Source organism: Oncorhynchus nerka, linkage group LG1 (genome assembly GCF_034236695.1).
Source record: "Oncorhynchus nerka isolate Pitt River linkage group LG1, Oner_Uvic_2.0, whole genome shotgun sequence".
Taxonomy (NCBI): domain Eukaryota; kingdom Metazoa; phylum Chordata; class Actinopteri; order Salmoniformes; family Salmonidae; genus Oncorhynchus; species Oncorhynchus nerka.
In genome coordinates this window covers 11,226,101-11,235,828 of record NC_088396.1, presented here as the reverse complement: position 1 = coordinate 11,235,828, position 9,728 = coordinate 11,226,101, and the positions used below count along the sequence as shown (strand labels likewise).

Below are 9,728 nucleotides of genomic sequence, written 5' to 3'. Positions count from 1 at the left end.
TTTCTATTATCCACAGTGTCCCTTTTACATTCCTACAGTTTTTGCAAAAGTTTACAAAGGAGATATGCCTACTTTTAGAATACTTCAGTTGTTCTGTAGGCTACTACAGTTTTCTTTAACACTGGTACAAGTCAACATGAATAGTTTAGAAACGAATAGACTGGATTCTCCAATCTAGTAGGCCTTGGCCTTGAAAACGGTTAAATAGTGTATTCAAACCACGACTCCATTGGTTTTGTGAAACATTCATCAGAGTTCTCCTTTGATTTAATGGTCCAAGTCTTTGTCCCTAGACTTTCCTTCAGCTTTTATCTCTTGAAACACCTCCGTGAAAAAGTAAGGGTCTGCATTTAACTGCAACATTTTGGCACTCGTGTTATTGATGATGCTCATAGAACTATCCTATAAATGATCGTCATTGGCCACAATCATGAAGGGTTTCAGAGGGTAAGATATCTCGCAACCCATGTACGAGTAGGATAAATAGAGACCGAGCAGGAAGACACTATGGACTTCGGATGCGCTATCGAGATCATCGGGTATCGATACCTTACAGAGCAGGTAGACGAAGACCAAGTTAGCAGTTGTAATGAATCCCTGGTCCTGCCAGCCTTAGAGGAGAAGGGTTTGGTCGACATTTCGGAACCATATAATGACCTCACTGTAAGTGAGCTTCACTTTATAGCATCTCCGGCATGTAAATTCTCCCAGACAGCGCAACTGCTCCCCGTTCGATGCCTGGATAATCACACACCTCGGTGAGAGGAGGTCTACATTGCTAGGTTGCTTTTGGACAGCTAAGAGTTCCACATTCTTAGAGGGGACCTGGGGTTGATTGGGTTGAAGACTTTGGGTAGTAACCATCGGCACTGGTACAGTGAGTGGTCCTTTCTTACCATCTGTACTCGATTGCTGGGATTTCTTGTTATTTTCATTATTAAGCTGATTTACGTGGCTGCTGTTCACCTGTGAGGCGTTTGGGGTGACTTTCTTGCGACTCTTTTTCTTGGTCGATTCGAAAAACCATTTTCTTAAATGTGAGAGCTGAGACAAGCATGGACTGCTTTTTTATGCCCCCCGTTTTAATTGCATGGTCCCCCCCTCATCCAGAATAGCTTCATTCTTTGATGTAGGGTATATGGAGAGCACCGTTCCCATCCTATAATCTTCTCTTCACAGCTACGGCCTGGAGAGATGACGTTCCTCCCCTGCAGAGAATTCGCTCCGGGATACGGTGGAGGTTAAGTCAGAGCACAGACTTAAGTCCATTGACTATGCGGATCCATATCGTAGGCGGTGGAAATGCTGCTAGGAGTCAAGTGGATATTGATGGGTGAAATTCCAGAAGGTGATGCTCGCCTCTTACATCACCACTCTGTAGAACACACTTCCCCACAAACACTCAACAGTAAACAGACAGAACTTTACACTGAGTGAGGAATTTAGAGACAGTCAAAAGCAGCAGGGATAATTCTGTAAACAAGGACTAGTTGTTCAAATCTGCCAACCCCCATACATAGGGTAAGACTGTCAGCTGATTGGACCAATGAGAGAGATAATCAGTGACCACATGACATTTTATTGGATATCATTTTCGAGAACAAGCTTCCATTGATAGATAACCCAATCAGTAGATGACTTAATCCTATCAAACACCTCATTAAGAAGACTTTAAACATCTAGATTTACATGGCGCAAAGCAATATGAATAATTTGAGCAAATTAAAAGTATTGAAAGGACCTATAGGGGAAGGCATACTTTTAGGGGAATTTAGGGCTTTTAAAGTAAGTACATTATATAATGTACAACCAGTGTTGGGAAAGCTACTCTGAAAATATAAACTCAGCAAAAAAATAAACGTCAACTCACTGTCAACTGCATTTATTTTCAGCATACTTAACATGTGTAAATATTTCTATGAACATAACAATATTCAACAGCTGAGACATAATCTGAACAAGTTCCACAGACATGTGACTAACAGAAATGGAATAATGTCCGTATCTGGTGTGGCCACCAGTTGCATTAAGTACTGCAGTGCATCTCCTCCTCATGGACTGCACCAGATTTGCCAGTTCTTGCTGTGAGACTTTACCCCACTCTTCCACCAATGCACCTGCAAGTTCCCAGACATTTCTGGTGGGAATGGCCCTAGCTCTCACCCTCCGATCCAACAGGTCCCAGACGTGCTCAATGGGATTGAGGTCCAGGCTCTTCTCTGGTCATGGCAGAACACTGACATTCCTGTCTTGCAGGAAATCATTCACAGAACAAGCAGTATGGCTGGGGGCATTGTCATGCTGGAGGGTCATGTCAGGATGAGCCTGCAGGAAGGGTATCACATGAGGGAAGAGGATGTCTTCTCTGTAACGCACAGCGCTGAGATTGCCTGCAATGACAACAAGGTCAGTCCAATGATGCTGTGACACACCGCCCCAGACCATGACGGTCTCCACCTCCAAATCGATCCCACTCCAGAGTACAGGCCTCAGTGTAATGCTCCTTCCTTCAATGATAAACACGAATCCGACCATCACCCCTGGTGAGACAAACACACAACTCATCAGTGAAGAGCACTTTTTGCCAGTCCTGTCTGGTCCAGTGAAGGTGGGTTTGGGCCCATAGGCGACGTTGTTGCCGGTGATGTCTGGTGAGGACCTGCCTTACAACAGGCCTACAAGCCCTCAGTCCAGCCTCTCTCAGCCTATTGCGGACAGTCTGAGCACTGATGGAGGGATTGTGCATTCCTGATGTAACTCGGGCAGTTGTTGTTGTCATCCTGTACCTGTCCCGCAGGTGTGATGTTCAGATGTACCGATCCTGCGCAGGTGTTGTTACACGTGGTCTGCCACTGCGAGGACGATCAGCTGTCTATCCTGTCTCCCTGTAGCACTGTCTTAGACGTCTCACAGTACGGACATTGCAATTTATTGTCCTGGCCACATCTGCAGTCCTCGTGCCTCCTTGCAGCATGCCTAAGGCACGTTCACGCAGAACAGAGAGCAGAGACCCTGGGCATCTTTCTTTTGGTGTTTTTCAGAGTCAGTAGAAAGGCCTCTTTAATGTCCTAAGTTTTCATAACTGTGACCTTAATTGCCTACCGTCTGTAAGCTGTTAGTGTCTTAACAACTGTTCCACAGGTGCATGTTCATTATTTGCTGATGGTTAATTGAACAAGCATGGGAAACAGTATTTAAAGCCTTTACAATGAAGATCTGTAAAGTTATTTGGATTTTTACGAATTATCTGAAATTACCTGAAAAAGAGACGTTTATTTTTTTGCTGAGTTAAGTTTACCAAGCTATATTAAAGCTACACTTTAAAAAAATATAGCTTACTTAACTCAAGGTAATTTGAAAAAGGATTTCACTACATCCAAACTACTGTACATTGTGTACAGTACATCTAAATCTGAAATATCATAGACTACTAATTTCAAGAACATATCACTCTGGAGTCAGATGCTAACACAATGTGTAATTGCCTATTAAACCCAACGTCTTTCAAGTGAGAATTAGACAAAAAGTAGTGTGTATTTCCAGTAGTTAGCTACACCACGACATGGAAAAAAGTAATTAACTACTGAAAACACTTCCAACATTTTTATTCAGTTAAACTACCACCAAGCTACTGCAAAATGTAGTTAAATTACTAGTTGAACTAAATGTAGTTCTCTACTCCCCAACACTGTATATAACTTAAAATGAACTGCAACAGTAAAGTTGTTCTCTAATAGGGAGGTGGTTATGGGTTTAACGATAAAAAATACATTTAAAAAATGGAATTGATTTAGTCACGTACACAGTTTACAGCAGGTATAAAGGTGCAGTGAAATGCTTACACGCTAGCTCTCCAACATTGCAGTTCCATAATCAATATCAATAATACAAATAAAAGTATCAACAACAAAAAATAACAACATGTAATCAGAATAAGATAGTATGCATCGTAATAAACTGATACGTACACAATAGGATATACAGCACTGGAGGTTGGTGGCAACTTCATTGGGAAGGACATGCTTGTGGTAATGACTGAAGAGGAATCCGTGGAATGGTATCAAATACATCAAACACATGGTTTCCATGTGTTTGATGCCATTCCATTTGCTCAGTTCCGGCCATTATTATGAGCCGTCCTCCCCTCAGCAGTCTCCTGTGGTATACAGTATAGATTATGAATGTGCTATGTCAAGTATGACTGTATTTACAAATGTAAAGTAGATAGTGTCTTGGTAACGCAGTTGAATAAATAGTATGTAATTGAACAGCAACGTTGACTGTGTGTGTGTGTGTGAGAGAGAGAGAGAGAGAGAGAGAGAGAGAGAGAATGATGTGTATTTAGCTGCACTGCATCTCAGTGCAAGAGTCGTCACTATAGTATCTGGTTCGAATCCAGGCTGTATCACATCCGGCCGTGATTGGGAGTCCCATAGGGCAGCGTACAATGACAAATAGGCCGTCATTGTAAATAAGAATTGTTCTTAACTAACTTGCCTAGTTAACTAAATTTGTCAAGCAAGTAACTGCCGGTCTCACGGTAATTGACCGTTAATTAACATAAACACATTTAGCATCTCCTGGCTTCCACACACAGCCTACAAGCCACTGATGCAGACCTTTAGAACATCTACAATTTTAAAAGTTTAATAAATCCATGTAATACCAACCTACACCATCACAATAAATATATTACTTATTTTAGATAGATCTAAAGAAACATGATATGAAGATTTCAGATTTCTCTTTCAGTTGAAAAGAATTGCATACTCTGAGTTGTCCTTATGTTAGACCCTGATCTGGCTTTGCTGTCGGCTACACTAGGTCATTTAGCAGACAAGATTTGCTTAGAATTTCGTGGCATTATTTTATATTATTTTGTAGTATGAAGAATATAATTGAACATAACTGAATGAAATAGAAAGGATATTTTCTCCAAACGATTTGAGGGGGTGCGCACATGTGGGTATCTGTGTTGAGCGGTTAACAAAGATACAGGTACTGCCATATGCTTAATTTAGAGTTATTTATGTAACTTGTGATAGATAGAAATGAAATGATAGAAATGATAGAAATGTTGTGCTATATGTTTTGATTTTTAATACATTCTAAGACTGCATGATGCGACTCTAATGATGATTTGAATACAGTTGCATAAAAGGCATGAGCTCTGCTTTGTTTTTTTTGCACAGGCTGTACACAATTCATCAGTCTCTTATTCACAATTTGACAAACACTTGATAATACCTCAAATTTCACTGCATCCCCTTTGTCTGGCAGTGAAAAAAAGACATGCCTTTTTCGGCCAATGGCAGGGTAATGTGCGGAGGCCGGCTAGCCTAGCCTTGTAATAATTTTATTTTGCAGCCTGCTGAAGCACCTCTCACTCACATGGCTCTCCGTCATGTGATTGGGTCTTTCTCACAGGCTACAAGTGAAGACAGACACATCGGGGATGCACCTGCGCACGTCCTTATCCAATTCCGAGGTGCATATTGAAGATATTGGAAGAACTGCCCACATTTACTTTTTATGGTGAAAATGATCTTCCCCGAACTTGAAACTCAAGGTGCTGTGTATGTATGCCAGTTAGGCTTTACAGCCCTTGTAAAGTGGATTAATGTGTCTAATTTTAAGAAGGTATTTGGACACTTTAGTTCTGATACAAACCTTATCAAAACATATAGTCCTATGGGCTAGGCTACATGAGGTGTGAGACTATGATTTGAAAATGTCACAAAAGAAAGCATGGGCTGTTTGCCTTAATAAGCTGGGTGTCATTCACAAGTGATAATACATAATTCACAAGTGATAGGCTAATATTGTCACACTATTCTTGATTTAATCTTGTCTTTACATGTACAAAATAATATGTGTAAAATGTATTTTGATTTAGAATGGACCATTATCATGCATCTGTCTCGAAACAAGGGCAGCGAGAAAAAATACATGTTATCTATGCACTTGAATGGTGAATGGAGGACGCTTTCCCAAGGTTCCTTTTATTGCCAGGCAGGTAGGCTATACTCCTGTTTTAAAGAGAAGCAATGTGCTTAAAATTTGGAAAGTTGATATATAAATATAGTAGTCTCAGCCTATAGAAAGCTGATGGGACCCTCACTCTGTTTTCTCACACAATTGCATAGCCTATAGAAATGTTAAGCAACATGAGCTCATGGACTCAATTACATTGGCATTTATGTCAGAGTGATTTGAGGGACAATAGGGTGCTGAGTACCAGGCAGTTAGCAACTTTGGTAGGCTACTAATGACCATCAGCAGCATCAGAGCTTGGAGATGCCTAATTACAGTGACTAAAGGGTCACGTGGAATTTGACTGCCCTCGTGACACACCTCCAGTGTGGCGGGAATACGGTCACAGCAACAGCCCTAATCAGGTACAACTGTGTTTAGCCACCCAAAAATGATTATTTATGAGCAATTCCCTCTACCCAAAACGTCTCACCTGAATGCATTTTTTTGAAGGGGTTGTGCAACGGCTGAAATTGGGTTGAGAGTTAGCCTTTAAGTGATACAGTCTACTTTGTGCTCACCCCTCTGTTCCACTCCATCACTTTCTCTGTGTTGTCTGTCGCAGTCTCTCTTGTATGCCCTCTTATGTTTCTGTCTCTTAAGTCCTTTATGTTGTTGTCTCTTTTGTCTACCCTCCTCTCTCGTCCTGTCCTGGTTGGAAAAACTGTAAAAGTGTGTCTTGTCTGGCGTCTCTCTCCATCACCTATACTTCTGTTGCTGTCTCTGTGCCTTGTCTGGTAAGTCTTTCTCCATCATATCCTACTCTTCTTTTACAGTCACTGTGTCTTGTCTGGTGTGTTTCTCTCCATTATATCATACTCTTCTGTTGCTGTCTCTGTGTCTTCTCTGGTGTGTTTCTCTCCATTATATCATACTCTTCTGTTGCTGTCTCTGTGCCTTGTCTGGTGTGTCTCCATCACATCATACTCTTCTGTTGCTATCTCTGTGTCTTCTCTGGTGTGTCTCCATCATATCATACTATTGTGTTGCTATCTCTGTGTCTTGTCTGGTGTGTCTTCGTCATATCATACTCTTCTGTTGCTATCTCTGTGTCTTCTCTGGTGTGTCTCCATCATATCATACTATTGTGTTGCTATCTCTGTGTCTTGTCTGGTGTGTCTTCGTCATATCATACTCTTCTGTTGCTATCTCTGTGTCTTGTCTGGTGTGTCTTCGTCATATCATACTCTTCTGTTGCTATCTCTGTGTCTTGTCTGGTGTGTCTTCGTCATATCATACTCTTCTGTTGCTATCTCTGTGTCTTGTCTGGTGTGTCTCTCTTGACATATACACAGGATATACACAGAGTACATATTGCAATTAAATGTTTACATGCAGGTTCACCTCTCGACAATGCAACAACAATTTTAAAAAAGTAAGAAAGCTCAATTAAATATTTTCAACCAATGTAATAATGGGCAGTTATTTACAAATAGTTACACAGCCTTTATAAAAAATAAAAAGAGATGAGCCAAGCATGTTTACCTGTATAATGGAATAGGTTATAAGACCTCGACGATTCATTTAATTTGGTCCGTTCTACCAACTCAACATTGCCCATTTTAAACAGGGTTAAATCTATCTAGTTGTAGTAATGTTCAGCTTCAGTCCACTGTGTCACTGTCAGAAGATAATGTGCTTTAGTCAGAATTTATTTTCTCATCTCTTTGGTCTCAGCTAGCTAGCCAGCCAGTAGCTGCTAAAGTTACTAGCCAGTCATGCTAGCTAGCTACAGTAACAAACCTCATCAAATATAAATGTAAATAATAATATTGTGAATTATATTAACATCCATAGCTTTCCCATTCCCTAAATATACTGTTAAATAACTCTGACTGACACCCAATAGATTAAGGATGCTGAGCGCTAACGCTAGCTTATTCGCATTAGCTCTTATGCTGAGAGAAACTAGCTAGTTAGCTACCACCAACCCTGCCCAAACCTGTGGCTAACTCTGCTGCTGCTGCACTTTGACTTTCTAGCTATTCTACCCACTACACCTCATTCACTGCTGCCTGCTCCGGCTCAATCTGCTCGCTTATTTTGCGTCTCTTACAGAAGACATTGCGAATACTGACTGACAGGAGTTCTTCTCTGAGTTCTTCATTGACATCTAACCAGTACTGTAGGTGTGGGGAGGGGGAAAAATGGACATGTGCGGTCCAATGCGTTGTGAAATCTTGACCAATTACAGCAGGCACCGCGTCACTCTAGTGGCTTCTTGTAATGCCTGCTACTGCCTAGCAGTATATTGCTGTTTTTATTCAGTTTCTATAACCAATCTGACATTTTGTGGGGGACAAAAATATGTATCGTACCATCAGAAGATTTGGGGCTGGATCTAAAACAAGCCCAGGCCTAATGATGCCACTGCTGTGATACCGCTTGGCAGATATTGTAGGGGTTGTACGTGGCCACACAGTCATGGGTGTACAGGGAGTACAGGAAGGGGCTGAGGAGGGGGTGGTCTACCCGTCAGGAAGTCCAGGATCCAGTTGCAGACAGAGGTGTTCATACCCAGGGCCCTGAGCTTAATGACGAGCTTGGCGGCGACTATGGTGTTGAAAGCTGACCTGTAGTCTATGAACAGCATTTTCTCACATAGGTATTCCACTTCTCCAGATGGAATAGGGTAGTGTGCAGTGCAATGGTGATTGCGTCTTCCGTGGATCTGTGGTGTTGGTATGCAAACTGTAATGGGTCCAGGGTGTCAGGTAAGACCCGAAACTGCATTGTCCAAAACCGCAGAGTTCTCCAGAGGGTGGTGCGATCAGCACAACGCATTACTGGGGGCACACTGCTGCCCTCCAGGACATCTACAGCACCCGGTGTCACAGGAAAGCCAAGAAGATCATGAAGGAGCTCAGCTACCCGAGCCCCGGCCTGCTCACCCCGCTACCATCTAGATGGCAGAGACAGTACAGTTGCATAAAAGCTGGGACCGAGAGACTGGAAAACAGCTAGGCTAGCCGGCCTCCGCACATTACCCTGCCCTGAACTTCAGTCACTGTTACTAGCTGTGTACCACCCGGTACTCAACTAGGTGACCTAAACTGGGACATGCTTAATTAACACCCGGCCATCCTACAAACTAAGCTTGATGCCCTCAATCTCACACAAATTATCAATGAACCTACCAGGTACAACCCCAAATCAGTAAACACGGGCACCCTCATAGATGTCATCCTAACTAATTCGCCCTCCAAATACACCTCTGCTGTTTTCAATCAAGATCTCAGTGATCACTGCCTCATTGTCTGCGACAATGGGTCTGCGACCAAACGACCACCCCTCATCACTGTCAAATGCTCCCTGAAACACTTCTGCGAGCAGGCCTTTCTAATCGACCTGGCCGGGGTATCCTGGAATGACATTGACTTCACCCCGTCAGTAGATGATGCCTGGCTATTCTTTAAAAGTGCCTTCTTCACCATCTTAAATAAGCATGCCCCTCTCAAAAAAATGGAACTAGGAATAGATATAGTCCTTGGTTCATGCCAGACCTGTCTGCCCTTGACCAGCACAAAAACATCCTGTGGCGTTCTGCATTAGCATCGGATAGCCCCGTGATATGCAACTTTTCAGGGAAGTTAGGAACAAATATACACAGGCAGTTAGAAAAGCTAAGGCAAGCTTTTTCAAACAGAAATTTGCATCCTGTAGTACTAACTCAAAAAAGTTCTGGGACACTGTAA

At 42.2% G+C, this 9,728-nt stretch overlaps 1 pseudogene; it reads right to left on the bottom strand.

The window, feature by feature from the left end:
• Positions 1 to 267: 267 nt before the first annotated feature.
• On the bottom strand, positions 268 to 1,158 carry LOC115130711 (cyclin-dependent kinase 5 activator 1-like; annotated as a pseudogene).
• Positions 1,159 to 9,728: the final 8,570 nt, after the last annotated feature.